Source organism: Vulpes vulpes, chromosome 2, assembly GCF_048418805.1.
Source record: "Vulpes vulpes isolate BD-2025 chromosome 2, VulVul3, whole genome shotgun sequence".
NCBI lineage: Eukaryota > Metazoa > Chordata > Mammalia > Carnivora > Canidae > Vulpes > Vulpes vulpes.
The window spans coordinates 1,951,331-1,967,917 of NC_132781.1; the positions used below are offsets into that span (position 1 = coordinate 1,951,331).

Genomic DNA, 16,587 nt, shown 5'->3' on the forward strand with positions numbered 1-16,587 from the left:
TCCAACACTGTTTAAGTGAAGACGATACCAGACCCACACATACAACACAACAATCATAATGTCCAGCATTCAACAGAAAATTACTAGATGTAAGGAAAAGCAGGAAAATGTAATCTGTAAACAGAAGAAAAGCAATTAACAGAAACAGACCCAAAAATAACAGTAATGATGGAAATAGCAGACAAAAAGAGCATTAAAATGGTTATAAATTTGTACAAGGATTCAAAGGAAAATGTGAATATAAAGGAGAGAAATATAAACCATGAAAAAGACCCAAATAGAATTTCTAGAGAATAAAAATATAATATCTGAAATGGAAACCACAGTGGATGGGCTTAACAACATATCACGCACTACAGAAGGGTAGATGACAGAACCTGAAGACATGGCAATAGAAACAATCCAACCAGAAATAGCAGAAAAGGGCATAAGCAGTAAAGAGCCTCAACAGAGCAATGTCAAGTATCTAAAACAAATGTCAAGCTTTGCGCAGTGGCAGTATCGTAGCCAATGAGGTTTATCTGAGGTGTGATTATTGCTAATAAAACAAATGTCATCAAAGGGGCACCTGGCTGACTCAGACTCTTGATTTCGGCTCAGGTCATGATCTCAAGGTCATGAGATCCAGCCCTGCATCAGGCACTGCATTCAGCATGGAGTCTGTGTCTCTCCTTCTCTACCTCCCACTGCCCCTCCCCCCCACTCTCGCACATGCATGCATGCACACATGCTCTGTCTCAAATAAATAAAAATATTTTTAAAAAGATGTAATACTGCAAACCTTAAAATCACCACCAAATCTCCATCCACAGAGACCATATCATAACAGTAATCTTTTTCTTAATTAACGTTAAAAAAATCATGCAGGATTTAAAAATTAAGCACAGGAAAATAAAATGTTTTATAAATATAATTCTATCAATCTCTACCTCTCATCCTGCCCGTAAGTGTGTACTTTTCCATAAATGTTTTACATAGATAAACACATATTGTTATATGTACACACAGCTTTTTAAGAGCACAGACAGGATGTCATATAATCTGTTCTATGCCTTGTTTGGAGGTTACTTTAGTTTAGTTTTTTTAATTTAATAATATGTCTTAGAAACCTTCCCATGAGAGCACATGTAGAAGGACTTTGCTGTCTTCGCTAGCTGCAAGGAGTCTGGTGTACAATGCACCATAATTCAACCAGTTCTCTGTTGATGGACACGAGGTCGTCTGCAACCACTCAGGAAACACTCAGTGAATGAGTGAGTGCTGCCATGAATATTCTTACAGGAAACAGGAATAATCTTAAAATGGCAGTTTTCTCCATTTGCTTAGATTTATTATTCCTGGATTAGGCTCATAATTCTATAAAGATAATTCCTTATCTTTATCTTATCTATAAAATCAGGCCATTTGTGAAAATATTAACATACTACTTTTGGAACACGTGTCTACATTCAAGCCATCAAATGAAGAATAAAAATAATCTACAGAATCAACCTTAATCTACTCAGCATGAAATTCATCTCCAAGAAAAAAGACATCATCAGAGACAATCTGGTAACTATTTCTCAAATATAGTTATTTAAGTGATTATATATTTAGTTAAGTGAAAACTCTCAGTAATTAAATAAAGCAATAAAATAGATCATAAATTAGGATCCTCTTCTAAAGTTTCATGTAGTAACCTAAGACACTAACAGAGCACTAGCAAATGTATCATAAATAAGCATGTCCTGGCAGAGCTTACAGTAAGCAAGGGCACAGCCAAGGGGCTCACAGCCAACCCCCAGCCAAGGAGGACAGATGAGTGTTAGAGTTGGGGACAGGAGGAGTGGCCAAGGGAATGAGGCGGTCTCCAAGTCCACTCCAAAAAGGCATGCTTTTTTGGCACTGTGGGTTCTGGACACCATCTGAAGTAGACCTAGCACAGGGAGCCCAAACCACTGAGAGGTCACTGCCTGACACACTGGGCTGCAGGACCCAGGCAAACCTGACACCAGGGAGAGCCGGTCAGGTACTCAAAACTGAAACTCAGGAGAATATGAAGCAAACCAGAACTCATGAAGGAAACTCAAGCTCTGGATTTAGTAACAGGTGCCTAGCTGTTGTGAGAGCAGGGAGTCGCTGAACAGAAAGAGCAAGGGCCCAGTGATCAGCACCAGGACACAAAGAACGAATCAAAGTCACAGAAATATGGCTTCAGATACAGTTCCCAAGTCCAGTGGTCAGTGCCAGGTCTTCAACTTCTGGGTCAGCCCCCACACCCTTCCTCCCAGTGGGGTCCCAGGACAGTTGACTGCTTGGCTCATTTCTTCTGGGACTCAGGACAGCACTAGGCCAATGAGCCCACCTGTGGGAAAGGCAATACAGAGTTAATAGTTGGGGGTGTCACCAGCAGCAGGAAGGGCCTTACAGCAAGCACATGTCCAGAGACGTCCTCCAGTAGCTGCTGGTGGACCCAGCAGTTGGCCTCACAGACCAGATCCTACTGGAATAAAGTATTTTTACCTTCAGAGCATCTTTACTAGCGAGAAGGAAACAGTAATGACCTCTCCTTCCCAGCCTGACCTGGTAGATTCCCAGAAATGTTTTTACGAAAATGCTCATTCAGAACGAAATGAATTTGATGTCAAAAAAATGAGAGAGCTATTACTGAGCACCTAATACCTGCCATGATGGCTTACAAGAATCCACTCATTTTCAGTAGTGTTCACAAACAGTGCTTTATGGGAAGAAAGTCATAAAGTCTAGTTTTTGGTACATCTACAACACTTACCAGAACCTCACACACACACACACTTGGGCAGAGCATGGATCTCAGGGAGCCCTCACACCCTTGGAGGAAAAGGGGCCAGCAAAGAGTTAAAGAAAAAAAAAATAGAAAGAAAGGCAATCTAAGCCTGCCCAGTTTGGAGCTCCTCCTAGGAGGGTGGTCACCTGAACAATTTCTGCCCCTTACCGATGGATGAAAATCGCAGGCACAGCCTGCTGGCTCCACGGGGGGCAATTTTCACTTTTTCCTTTTAAGCAAGCGCACAAAAACGTGATGGAGCTCATCAGTAACTACGCAACAAAGAGCGCGTGGAGGGAAGGCGTAGGTGCGCAGGTCACCGCCCCTCAGAACAGGAAGACCCGTGACCCACTGGGCACCCGGCCGGGCGTCAGCAGACCCCGGTATCCCACAAATACTGTCCCATGTAATCCTCACAACCACACTGTCCAAGGTGGCTTAGGACTCGCTTTACAGATGAAAACACTAGGATGGAGGCCGAGACACACAGCGGAAAAGGAACCGCTTGGGCCAAGATCAGTGAGACACCAGGTCCCCTCTCTTGGATAAAAACACGGCTGCCTCTTCAATTATTGGAAAACGTCTGTTGGGATTTTCTGAGTCTCCGTAAGAAGGGACTTTAAACCAACAAGAGGGGATCCCGGGTGGCTCAGCGGTTTAGCACCTGCCTTCAGCCCAGGGCATGATCCTGGAGTCCCAGGATCGAGTCCCGCATCGGGCTCCCTGCATGGAGCCTGCTTCTCCCTCTGCCTGTGTCTCTGCCTCTGCCTCTCTGTCTTTCTCTCTCTGTGTGTGTGTGTGTCTCATGAATAAATAAAAATCTTTAAAAATAATAAAAAATAAAAAATAATAATAAATAAAAATAAACCAACAAGAAATGTCGCCCTAGGCCACACAGAGAACAGGTCAGAAGGAGGCAGGAGCCAGTGCTGCTGGGTCGGGTCAGATCAGGGCTCGGGCTGCCGGCGCGGCTCCTTAGCAGCAAAGGCCGTGCCGAAGCTGCCCTCGGAGCTCCGCTCCACCCGGCGGGGAGGCAGACGTCCGCCAGGCGTGTCGTCAGGATGCCAGACGACCCTGCGCCAACCATCTGCAAACTGCCAAGCAAACTGCCAAGCGATGAAGCCCCCGGCCCCTCCCGGCGTTGGGCCCAAGCGAGCACCTCACGCACAGGGCCGCTTCCCTCGGCGCCCAGCTCTCCCGCCGCACACCCTGCAGGCTCGTGGGCCTTGCACGCCTGCACGCCGTTTGCCCTGCCGCAGCGGGGGCCGCCCGCCCGTCTGTCCTCCCAGGCCCCGGCTCCATGGCCTCCCTGACAACCGTTCCTCAGTTCAGCTTCTACTAAATTCCCTGTTCCACCAAAGCTTCTCGGAAGTCCCCGAGGGTCCTGGCTCCATGATGCGACCAACACGTACAAAGTCCCTCCCGCGGGGGACCCGCGCCCGCCACCCGGCTCGGCCCTCTGCACTGGGGGGGGGGGGGGGGCCGAGAACACGGAGGACTGGGCTCCGGCGCGATGCTGCGGGGACACGGACGGCGGGGCCGCACCGAAGACCCATCACCCGGGAACCCAGCCCGGCGCCCGCACCCAGGAGCGCCAGTGCACATGTTCCCCACGAGCCAGGGGACGCTGTGCAGCCCGCACGCCTCGCCCGGCCCCGGGCAAGCGCGGCCGTGGGGGGCGTCACGCGGTGAACGAGCGAGCACCGAGAACCACCGAGAACCACCGAGAACCGCAGACACCAGGCGTCCGCTGCCCGAGGGCAGCCGTCAGGACTGCGGCTTCCCAGCACGAGGAGGCCTGAGAGGAGCCTCGGGGCCGTCCCGGTCACCGCGCTGTCTCCTGAGCCGTGTGCCAGGCACGTGGGTGCTCACGTGTTGGCGATTCACGGAGCGCTTAAGAAGTGAACTTTCCAGTTGGGCTTTGCTGAGATCTACTAAAAATGAACTTGAAAACGGAGTCCCACTTAAGTGACCCTAAGCAACTACGTTGTGGAAGGACACCTAGCACCGGACGCAGAAGAAAGCGAGGCCCCGCGCTCAGAAAGGGCGGGAGCAAGGCAGGGCCAGGCGCAGAGCCGCTCCCGGTCCCCGTCGGCCGTGACCCAGCCCACGCTGAGCCTCCAGCCTTCTGTCCCTGCACCAACTGCTTCCCAGGTTGCGGGGACCCCTAACTGAGAGTGCACCATGACCCCCTGTCACCCAGACCGATACTCTGTTCCCATGGGTGTTTCCCAGTGCAAACTGTCGCAGGAAACCAGATGGTCCAGCTCATCTCCTCATGCCCACTGGCCTCAGGACGTGGCTGCCCCGGGCCCAGCCATCCAACCCTGGCCCACCAAGGGCGGTCCCTTCAGGAGGAGCCAGGATTAAAACGGGAAGAAGTTTCGCTGGAAGGGTTAGGACTGGCAGACACCAAGCATGGCACTTAAGAAATGTCATGGGTCAACTGCTTCCCAAAAAAGACGTTCTCCCGTTCTCCTCCTTGGCGTCTGTTAAGCCACAGGATTCCCTTCTCCTCAACTCTGACCACGCTCCCAGACGGACAGCCTCTATCTTCATCCTTCAAGATCTCCTACCATCTGGCATCACCCCTATGGAGTCAAACTTGACTCGTGTCTTCAAGTTTCAGGCTACCTCAAACTCAACCTGTCTACACCCAAGTTCATTACGTCTCCTCCGGAAGCACGCCTTTCTCTGAGTTCACTTGATGTTACTGATCTCTTGGTTCCAGATTTAGGCACAACAAAAAACTTTAAAAATAAGACAGTAAGACTTGAAGACATCACCATAAATGCATGTTTCACTTAATACAGAGATGGTTACACCTGATGGAACTATTTCTAGACGTACATAAATGGGGGATGGGGGAGAACAAGTAGAGACAACTAACACGACCTCGGCCAGGTGATGAAGGTCACATCCACAGTGACAAGTCAGGCTCAGAGCACCGACCCTCGATATGACATGATGAGATGGGCACTTTCCCTCTGGGCTCTTCCTCCCCAAACCTATGACCCCATCTTATCATGTGACAACCATCAGACACACCCCAACAGGCGGAAAGTCTACTGCACCCCTGCCCAGCCCTCCTTAGAACTGTCGGTCACCCGAGACTAGACTGAGAGACCCTTGCCACCAAGAGGAGCCAAAGGAGACGTGACAACTGAACGGAGTGTGGTGTCCTGGGTGGGGCCCTGGGGCAGAGGAGAGAGAACAGTGAAACACAGCGAAACGCAGGAAATTTGAATGAAGTGTGGCCTTTAGCTGATAATAACGTATCAATAATCATCAGCTGTGACAAACGTGCCATCCTAATTTAAGATGTTAGGAAGAGGGGAACCTGGGTACACAGTATATAGGATATAGGAACTCTATCTTCTCGATTTTTCTATGAATCTAAAACTGTCATAAGAAGACTTTATTAAAAACAACAACAACAAAAACAAAAATACTGCATAGTTTCTCTTTCCTCAAATTATTCCCCAACCCCCTGACTCCCTCCTCTCTCTCAGACTGTTCTGATTCCACACTTCACGGCCCACCCCCACTCAGAAACCTTCAGAGACTGTGGCTTCCCCAATAAACGTCCTTTCCTTAGCTTGCCATCCAGGCCTTCAAAGATCTGGTTCTAGCTGCATGTGGCGCTGCTGGGCACAGAGGGCTCCGCGTCGCTCCGGACAGCCCCCCTTCCACCCCCTCCGCTGCACCCCCCTCACTCCATCCCCCAGCCTCTGGCTTCCATGGTTTCCCTGACGACTACATCCCCCAGCTCCATCCTCTGTCTCACCTCGCCTGAGTCCTCACCACCTGCCCTCCCAGGGAACAGCTCCTGCAGGCAGCCCACCGATGTGCACCAACCCAAACTGCACCCACCACAGCCTTCACCCCTCCCCACACCTCCTTAACTGTAGAGAAGGATCGAGCTCCCTGCTGGGCATTCAAAGCACAGCGATGTGGTGCCCCCACCCCAGCGGCCCACACCATTCCCCACTGTGCTCCAAAAAGGCCCTCCTGTCACTGACACTGGACACCACCCACACACCTCCCTAGAAGGGCCTTCCTTCCCTCCACATTCTGGCCAAATGCTCCCCATCTCCATCCATGCCCGCCTCAGGTCCTGCGTCCCCCAGAAGCCTTCCTCAACCAGATCAGTCATCCCATTCCTCTCCACCGAGTGATAACACAGCCTGGAACATTACACATCTCAACATTATCAGTCTGATCCACGAAGCCGGTCAGCTCGGGCACTGATTCTACAGTGCTCCCCGAGTAATGGACCAGGTCACGTTCCCTTTTCATTCCCACCGAGGACTGCACGGCAGAGGCGCTCACTCGGCAGTCAGCAAGTCAGCAAAAAATGTGTGAGCAGTGGCTGGGTGGCGATGCCCCAAGCAGCAGGCACAACCGTGCTCTCCCAGCTCCGGCACCCAACGCTCACGCTCCCTGATAGGCAAAGATAACACTGCAGGCTGAGGCCAGATCCCGGCTCACCACTCACCAGCTATGTGACCTCTGGCAAATTACCTAACTCTTGGCGCGGTCCACTCAACTGTAAATGCACCTGCTCACAGGGCTGTTCAGTAATCAAAGGGGCTGTCAATATGGAAAACCCACACCACCTGGCACATAGTTAAGTATGATTTAAAACAAAGCTACCACAGATCTTATTCAACTCACAATGGGGTCCATCCCAATAAACCCGTCATAAGGTGAAAATATCACAAGACCTGACCTACGGTCGTAGCTTAGCCAAGCCTGGCTTCCATGCAATCGGGACACTCACGTTAGCCTACACTTGGGCAGAATCATCTTGCACAAAGCCCACCTCACGACACAGTGTTGACCATCTGTCATTTACTGAATACTGTAGAGAATGTGACAAGCAGTGGTTGTATGGGGACAGGAATGGCTGTCACTGTATTGGCTGTTGATCCTGCTGATCGCTGGCTCGCCAGGGTCTACGCTCGCTGCCCAGCAACACGAGAGGATCGGACCCCGTATCATCATCAGCCCGGGAAAGATACGAATTCAAAATCCCAAGGAGGTTTCTACTGAATACGTAACATTTTCACACCATCACAAAGTCGGAAACTTGTAAGTCAAGGACTGTCTTCTATTATTTTCCCAGAGGCAGAAAAGATGTTAAAGCTGGTAGCTGGGCCAGTGTTAAAGCTGATCTAGTTCTTGGGTGTTGTGGGAGTTTCCTGAGTGTTTATTTTATTATTATGCTTCAGATCCTACAAGGCTGAGGATATCAAAAATGAGAAATTCAAAATAGTCCTTTAGGGATGCCTGGGTGGCTCAGCGGTTGGGCGTCTGCCTTTGGCTCAGGGGGTGATCCCAGGATCCCGGGATCAAGTCCCACATTGGGCTCTCCGCAGGGAGCCTGCTTCTCCCACCACCTGTGTCTATCTCTCTCTGTGTGTGTCTCTCATGAATAAGTAAATTAAAATCTTAAAAAAAAAAAAAATAGTCCTTTAGTGGCACATATAGTATGATCCCGGTTGCAGGAAAAGGCAAAAAGGAGGATGGAGAAGCAGAAAATACGCCAAAATATTAACAGTGCCATAGCAGGATATTTATATAATTTTTATTCTCGTTATGTTTGTCCCTATTTCCTAAATATTTTACGACACGTGTTATTTGTGTAATCTGAAGGAAAACAAGTTTCCAAGAAACTCAGCTTCTCCAATAAAAATGCTAAAATATTTTTCAAATACTAAAACCATCCCCAGAATAAAGTTCCATTCAAAGAACAAAACAGGGTGCCTGGGTGGCTCAGTCAGTGAAGCATCTGTCTTCGGCTCAAGTCATAATCTCTGGGTCCTGGGTTCGAGTCCCGCATCTGGCCCCCTGCTCAGTGGGGAGTCTGCTTCTCCCTCTGCCTCTCCCCCTGCTTGTGCTCTCTTTCTCTGTCAAATAAATAAATAAAATATTTAAAAAAAAAAAAAAAAAAAAACATAGGATGAAACTATTCTGGGAAACAGTCCTGCCTGCTAACCAAGTAATAACACTTTCTCAGGAGAAGTGCTGCATGCATGATGCAAGAGACTGAGGTGAGGGGTAGCTCTCCAGAAGGGGTCTGAGCCAGGTGCCACTGCCACCGCCACCACCACCACCACCAGGAGGCCAGGCCACCATCAAACCAGACACAGCCAGGGCATTTCTGGTGCACTGTGATCATCTACTCTGTGGAAGGACAATGAATGACACACATGAACACTCCAGGGTATTCAGGATATTGATAGGGAAAGAAACACAAGACACCTTGTATCTCTTAAATGCTCCTGGCTCTACAGAAACTAATTCTGAACCTCAGCCAGGTCTCAGAGGGAGAGCAGGAAAAGGAAATGTCTAATTTACATTTGACAGTGGTTTTATTCTCATATATCTTTAAACTGCAGGTCTGATCAACTTTCATGGATAAAAGAAGTTATCCAAGAGAACACCAAACTGGACAATATTCATGCATGGCTCATCACCAGCACCATGGCCTGGGGACAAGAGTGTGGCAGGGATGAATGAAGACCAGACACCAAGGGGGACAGGGGGCCTGGGACCTATTTTAAGCAACACTATCAACATTTCCCCCGAAACACCCTTTAGAGAAAACTATCCCCAATTTCCAGATTCAGACACATGCTCTCCCCCTTCCCAAATGCCCACAGAAGCTTGCCCCTCTCTCTCCCACATCCAGCCAGGGCCTGTAAGTCACCATGCCACCTCCTGCAGCCAATCAATGACCAAGCACCATCAATCCCCCGTTCCAGGAGCTCTCAGGGCCACCCACACCTCTCTGGCACGGGCCTAGCTCAGCCGCAGCCAGCTCTTCCTCAGCTCCCACCTCCCCACCCTCAGTGCGCTCCTGACCCATGCCCCCTCCCTAACACAGATTCTCACACACACACCCCTCCTCACACCCCACACATAACACATCCTCTCTCTCACTGCAGCCAGTGAAATCTTTCTAAAATCCTGATTATGTCATTACCCTGCTTTAAAACATTTCTTAATTGTCCTTGAGACAAAATCCAAATTCCTAAGGTCTTGTAAAGCTTGTCATGGCTGGCCTTGTCCACCTGTCCACCCGCAGAGACTCCTACCACTTCTCCTGACCGATGTTTATCGAGTACCTAACCAGACGTCACTGTGTGAGAAGTTAGGGATGCACCAGTGAACAAAACAAAGTCCCGTCTGATTGGGGTTGACAAAACAAATACAGAAGCTGGTGTTAGAGTGGCAGCAGCACCTGAGGGAAAGTACAGCAGCAGGTGGCCAGCTGCAGCCTTAGGAAGCACACAGGGAAACCCTCACCAGGAGGCCAGGCCTCAGAGAAGGCCGGTTCCCCAGAGCTCCTGCTCTCACCTCCCCATCTTCGCACACCCTGGTTGCTCGGCCGGCCCTCCTGCCCTCTCCCCTCTCTGCCCAGCGAATTTCTGTTCCCCCCCAGGGTCTGACTCAGAGTGCCAGCCTTCCAGGAGGCCTTCCTCGCACTCTGTATGCAGTCCCACCAGCCCAACGCCCTGCCTCCTGCGTTGAGTCAATCCATCTTCCCTCCAAAACTGGAAAACGCCTTAAAAGCAGGAGTTGTTCCGCAGTGAATCACCAACGCTTAACACACTGCCTGGCACAGAGAGGCTCTAGACACACATTAGCTGGATTACGGAACTGTACAAATCAGTTGCCTGAGACTTAGCTACCCTTCCCCTCTCCGCAGCCCCACCCCCGACCTGCGCACGCTTCCACTTAGCCCACTGCCCCCCGCACAGAGCTCAGCCGAGCGCCTCAGGCACGCAGACGCAGACGCAGACACAGTGGAAATGTCCAGCCAGCAGAATTCCTGAAATCACTAACTTGTGACTCCACCGCAGATACATAATTATCGCATTGTGCTTTTATTTTGTATAAGAATGTTGTTTTTCTCAAATCAGATACAAACTCCTCAAGGGCCATGCCCACTCCTGTGTGTGAGTGTTACACGACTCCAGGCTCAGCACCGAAGGGCGAGCAGTACTAAATGCATATAGTAACCGTGACCTCCACAGCAAACTCCGAGGAACCCTGAAACTCACCTTGAACAGCATATTCTTCTAGTTAGGATTTGGGCATTTTACCGTATGTAGAATGTGCCTCAAATAGTAACGTCAGTAAATGTTAATTAAGCCCTTAGTAAGTCGCTTCCCCAAGTGCCTGGGTTACCAATTCAGAAACTCCCCTCTGTGCACCCTAGTCTGGGGCAAGTGGCTAAACGAGGGTGCTGGAGCCAGAGACACCAATATTGGAAGGAAGCAACACCATGTGCTTTCTTTCTTTTTTTTTTTCTTTTATTTTTAAGATTTATTTATTTGAGAGAGAAAGAGAATGCATGAGCATGGGTAGAGCAGAGGGAGAGGGAAAGAGAAGCTCAAGCAGACTCCCCGCTGAGCACGGAGCCCAACGACGTGGGGCTCCATCCCACAACCCCAAGACCAGGGCCTGAGCTGAGCTGGACAGTCGGACACGTAACTGACTGAGCCGCCCAGGGGCCCCAACACCACGTGCCTTCTGACACGATGCTCTGAAGACAGCACATCCCTCCACCTGCGTGGGGACGCTGAATATGCAGAAGAGGAAACATCAGGCAAACCCAACCTGAGGACACTCTACAAAGTAACTGCCGTGTACTCCTGAAGAATATCAAAGCCAACAAATTCACAGACAGAAGGTAGGATGTCGGCTGCCGGGGGCTGGGAGGGCAACAGGGAGTTGGCTAGCGAGGAACAGAGCTTCGGCTTGGAAAATGGTAAAGTTCTGGGGGAGGACGACGGATGGCTGCACAACAAAGGGAATGTACCGGATCCCACCTGGCTGCTCACTTCAAAAGGATTAAAGTGGTACATACATTACTGGGTTTTACCACGACAAAAAATGTCAAGGGCAAGAAATTCTAGGAAAGGCTGAGAATCTCCCTTAGATAAAAGGGGGCTACACAGACAAGGCCACAAATGGCACTGAGTGACCCCGAGTGGGGGCAGGGAGGGCAGAAATTGCTAACAAACTGGCATGGCTAGGACAAAGGACAACAGGTTACCGTGAACTGTGGATCAGTAATAGTAACATCAATGACAGATGCCCTGTGGTCACATCTGAGAATCCCTGCGCGTGGGACACAGGAAGGCCTAAGGGCGCACAGAGCCTCCACTTACTCCTCAACTGCTCACGGGAGAAAATGAGACTTTCATGGAGAAACACAGAGAGGATGATTGCGTGAGGGAAGATGTAAACAACTGGTGAATCTGGGTAAAGGGCATAGAGGAGTTCATTATACTATTCTTACAATTTTTCCTATAAGTTTGAAATTATATCAAAACTAAGAAACAGGGACACCTGGGTGACTTAGTCAGATCGGCGTCTGCCTTCGGCTCAGGTCCTGATCTCAGGGTCCTGGGATCAAGTCCCACATCGGGCTCCCTCCTCAGCAGGGAGTCTGCTTCTCCCTCTGCCCTTCACCCCCTTCACGTGCATGCACGTGCTCTCTCTCTCTCCTTCTCTATCTCTGAAATAAAATCTTTTAAAAATAAAATAAACTTTTTAAAAAACAGAAACAGAAAACAGTGCAAGAACAAAAACCGCATCTGAAAGCAAACTGAGTGGGGGGAGTCAAACCGTCAGGGTTCTCCATGGGCACCTGGGGACACACACCCCCTGCAGAGCCACACCTGCCCTACACACTGAGGCTCAAGAGCAGGATTAAAGCATTAATTATCATGTCAAACATCTCCTGGGATGGCATTTTCTATATATTTAACTAGATGTCCGAAAAGAAAAGGTGTCAAACCTCAGCTCTACTGAAACAACTATGGAAGATGCCCCAAGTACTTTTTTAATGTCTTCTGAATAAAAGGAGGAAAGAGTCAGAAACCTGGAGGACACCATCTATATATAATCCACATGCTATCTTGTTAAAACTCTAGCTTTAGAATTCTACAAGGTGATAATGAGGAGAAATGTTCTTATCCATTTCAGGACTCATCCACAGCACGTTGTTCAAAATGGAACACGGCACATTTTTTAAAGCAGGTTTAAAAAAAAAAAATCTATGTAGATGGTCCCTTTGTGGCTCCTGAGCCTCCCATGACTAATGTCAAGGGCAAGCTGAGTCAAGTTCACACGCGTTGAGTACAGAGAGAGGGTGCCTGCGCCGGCCACCCACTCTAGCCCCCAAGGCCTGACCAGACTCTAGATGCCACCTTCCCGACAGCCATCCTCCTGCTCTGGCTGCCTGGCTTTGGGCATAGTTTCTCACTCAGATTCCCGCAACTCCCCTCTCCAGCTGGTGTTCCCACCTCCAGTCCCACCCCTCCAAGCCTTCCACTCCACCCACGGTCAAAAGGATCTTTCCAAACACAAATCTCTATGACACCCACCTCCTTAAATCCATAGCAGCTCCTCACCACCAAACACATCAATACTCATCAGCTGCTGAGAGTTCCACGCTAGGTCAATGAGACCGACCTGTATGTTTCATAAATGCAGTTCAATGCAAATAACTTACTTATTTAATATAGATGCAAAGTGTTCCCTATAATCATGCCCTTCCCACCTGTAAACACATGTAACAGTGTATTACAATTTGGTGTTGGCCTGTCCGTCCTAGATACCAGGGTTCTGGGGAGCATAGCACACTCTAAGTGAGCAATAAACCTTTGCTGAACCGAAGTAAAGACCTCTGGATACCCTCCCCGGCCATACTCAGATCGATGTTCCTCCACTCCCAGGACAAGATGCTACTGGGTGATCAACAGAGTCAACCCCTCCAGGACACACGCCAGAAGTCCAGGGGCACCAGGAGGCCCTAATGAATGCTACATGGTTACGTATACGGCAACTGCCTTCACAACCCCGCAGAGCTCTTCACAGAGCTCTTCACGAACACAAGCTCCAGAACGGAAAGGGCGTAACAGATCCCTTTTAGGTCTGCTACCTAATTTCTGGTCCTCTCTGCTTGATATTTTTGGCCAACCACCTGATATCCTCAAGCCCTGCTTCCTAATTTAAGTCTGACGCCCACTTTCTTTTAACTACACTAACGAGTCTCCAACTCTTGATGATACGACACCTTTACACTCAAATATTATTGAAGACTCCCAAAGAGCTTACGTTATGAGCTACACTTATCAGTAGCTTCCATATTAGAGGTTAAAGCCAAAAAAAAAAAATGTATCTCTTTATTAATTCACTTAAAAAATACAGACTTATTATATATTTAGATATTTTTATGAAAAATAACTTTTTCAAAAAATTGTTAGACAAGTGACAGTGTTTTGCCAATCTCTTTAATGTCTGCCTTCACCGAGGACAGCTGGACTCCATATTCCATTTCAATCTACGCTGTGACATGTTGTTTTGGTCCAAGTAGACAAACGAACTCAGACCTCACAAAGATGTGCTGGTGAAAGGAGCAAGAGTACCAGCATATCCAAATAACTGAGAATATTCTTCTCTGATGTCACATCAGAACTCAGGAAATTGTAGTTTCTTAAAGGTTAGCAGCAATCTACGTGAACAGAACACAGAAGAGGATACCCAATCTAGCTGAAGCCACAGCAATTGGGCTTTGCATCCCTTATGAAGTGAAAATCCACCGGCCTCACTTGAGTGCATCTCCTACCCATGGATGATTTTGTGTTAGAACGGACTGGTCATCTGGAAATACTGGTTCACTGAATTATGCAGATGTTCCAAATGAGGACACATTTCATTCACATTTCATATCCAAAAATATCCTATTCACTCTACCACCACGGTCTCATTGGAAGAGTCTCATGTCTGGGAAGCTCACAGCGGCAGACACGGGCCCTCCAAAACTCTTGATTTTCACCTGGAAGTTCAAATTTTATCCCCGGCAACAAATCCTGGCAGTCTTTCTCCTTGAAGTGACAGCTCATTCTGTTCATTTTCAAAACACGTCTGCCAAAGTCCCAAGCCTGAGTGCCCCGCGCCGCCTGTTAGCCCGTCAGGTGCAGCTCAGCCTCCAGGCAGCCACAGCTGGCCCAGCCGCACCCCGCGGTGCCTTCCTAAGCTGGCGCCGCACGCAGCACCAGGACAGCACGCGGCCAGCGCACCGTGGGGACGCTGTGCACTAGACAGCCAGGACCTACTAAAACTGACACTTTTCACTGCGTCCTCAAGGGCATTCTCAAGTGGAGTGCAATTTTTTACTGCGCATGGATGGCCGTGAAGAGAACAGTGCGCGCTCAGCACCGTCTGGCGCCACCACCTTGATTCCTGCGAAGGCGCCAGCAGTTTTACCCACGTCACGTCTGCACCATCCGCGCAGACCCCAGTAGAGTGAGTGGGAAAGGCCAGAGCTACCTTGCATTGTTGTTGTTGTTTTTTTTAAGATTTTATTTTTAAGTAATCTCTACACCCAATGTGGGGCTCGAACTCACGACCCTGAGATCTGGAATCACACACTCCACAGACTGAACCAGCCAGGTGCCCCTGCCTTGTACTATCCTTGAAATAAGAGTTGGGGAGCCTGGAGCCCACCACAGGAACAGGTGAGCTACACTATCAGCACTGTTCTCTGGTTTTATATCCCTGCCACCACCCCAACCACCTTCCCAACACACTTGGTTTTAGACTCCACGGACTTACAGAAACACCTGAGTGGCTCAACGGTTGAGCGTCCACCTTTGGCTCAGGCAATGATCCCTGGGTCCAGGGATCGAGTCCCGCACTGGGCTCCTCTGCCTGTGTCTCTGCCTCTCTCTCTGTGTTATTAAATAAATAAATAAATAAATAAATAAATAAATAAATAAATAAATAAATAAATAAATAACTTTAGACTCCATGGACTTACAATGTAAATTTTTCAGTGGAACACTGTAACACCATTCTAGGCTGTTTCTCAAGTCCACTTCCCTCATTGCTAGCCATGCAGCTTAGGTCCCTTCTGCAAGCCATTTAATTAAGGCCTCATCTCCTCATCCATTACGTGGAGATAATCATCCCCAACCAGATAAGTGCTGGTGGACTTAAAGAACCCACCCTCTGTGGAAGCCCTTTGCAAACTACACATTTTTTCTTCAGTACATCTTTACCATGTGTCAAGCACTGTCCTGTGTACTAGCATAAATGAGGTTTCTGCTTTATGACAAAAAGCTTGGTTCTAGCAGTGGGGGTGTAATGAGAAATAACAGAGAAAGCAAGAGTGATCGTGAATGGTTGGGGAGCTGCTTTAAATGAGATTGCAGGAAAGGGCTCTCTGAAGAAGTGACCCAAGTAGATGAGAGTGGAGGGCCAGAGGGAGCCAGGTGTGCAAAGAACAGAGGGAAGACCATTCCAGGCCTCTCCATCCAGGAAAACAGAAGAGGCAGGCAGTGCCATATCACGAAGCTTTGTGAACCAGGGTGAGGAATTTATTTTTTTCTTTTTTTTAAATTTTTATTTGTTTATGATAGTCACACAGAGAGAGAGAGAGAGAGAGAGAGGCAGAGAGAGAAGCAGGCTCCATGCACCAGGAGCCCGATGGGATTCGATCCCGGGTCTCCAGGATCGAGCCCTGGGCCAAAGGCAGGAGCTAAACCGCTGCACCACCCAGGGATCCCAGGGGTGAGGAATTTACATTCTACTCTAAGCACTTGGGAAGCCGGGAGAGGGCCAGTCAGGAAGTAACAGAATCTGATTTACAGTTGTGAAAGATCCCTGTGGCCACTACGTGAAGAACAGAATGTAGGGCATGAGTGCATATGGGGAGACCAATCAGGATGTGAGGCTAGTCATCCAGACAAATGATGGTAGCTGCCTGGACTGGGCTC

The 16,587-nt window shown here is 49.0% G+C and overlaps 1 protein-coding gene and 1 non-coding gene across 2 annotated transcripts in view; one reads left to right on the plus strand and one right to left on the minus strand.

Annotated features, from left to right (window-relative positions):
* Nucleotides 1–16,587, minus strand: part of RPTOR (regulatory associated protein of MTOR complex 1) — a 329,546-nt gene that overhangs the window by 308,505 nt on the left and 4,454 nt on the right. The gene's annotated exons all lie outside the window — the stretch shown is intronic.
* Nucleotides 482–617, plus strand: LOC112920936 (U4 spliceosomal RNA). Its single transcript, XR_003235155.1, has one exon. It is a non-coding gene; the product is annotated as a U4 spliceosomal RNA (small nuclear RNA).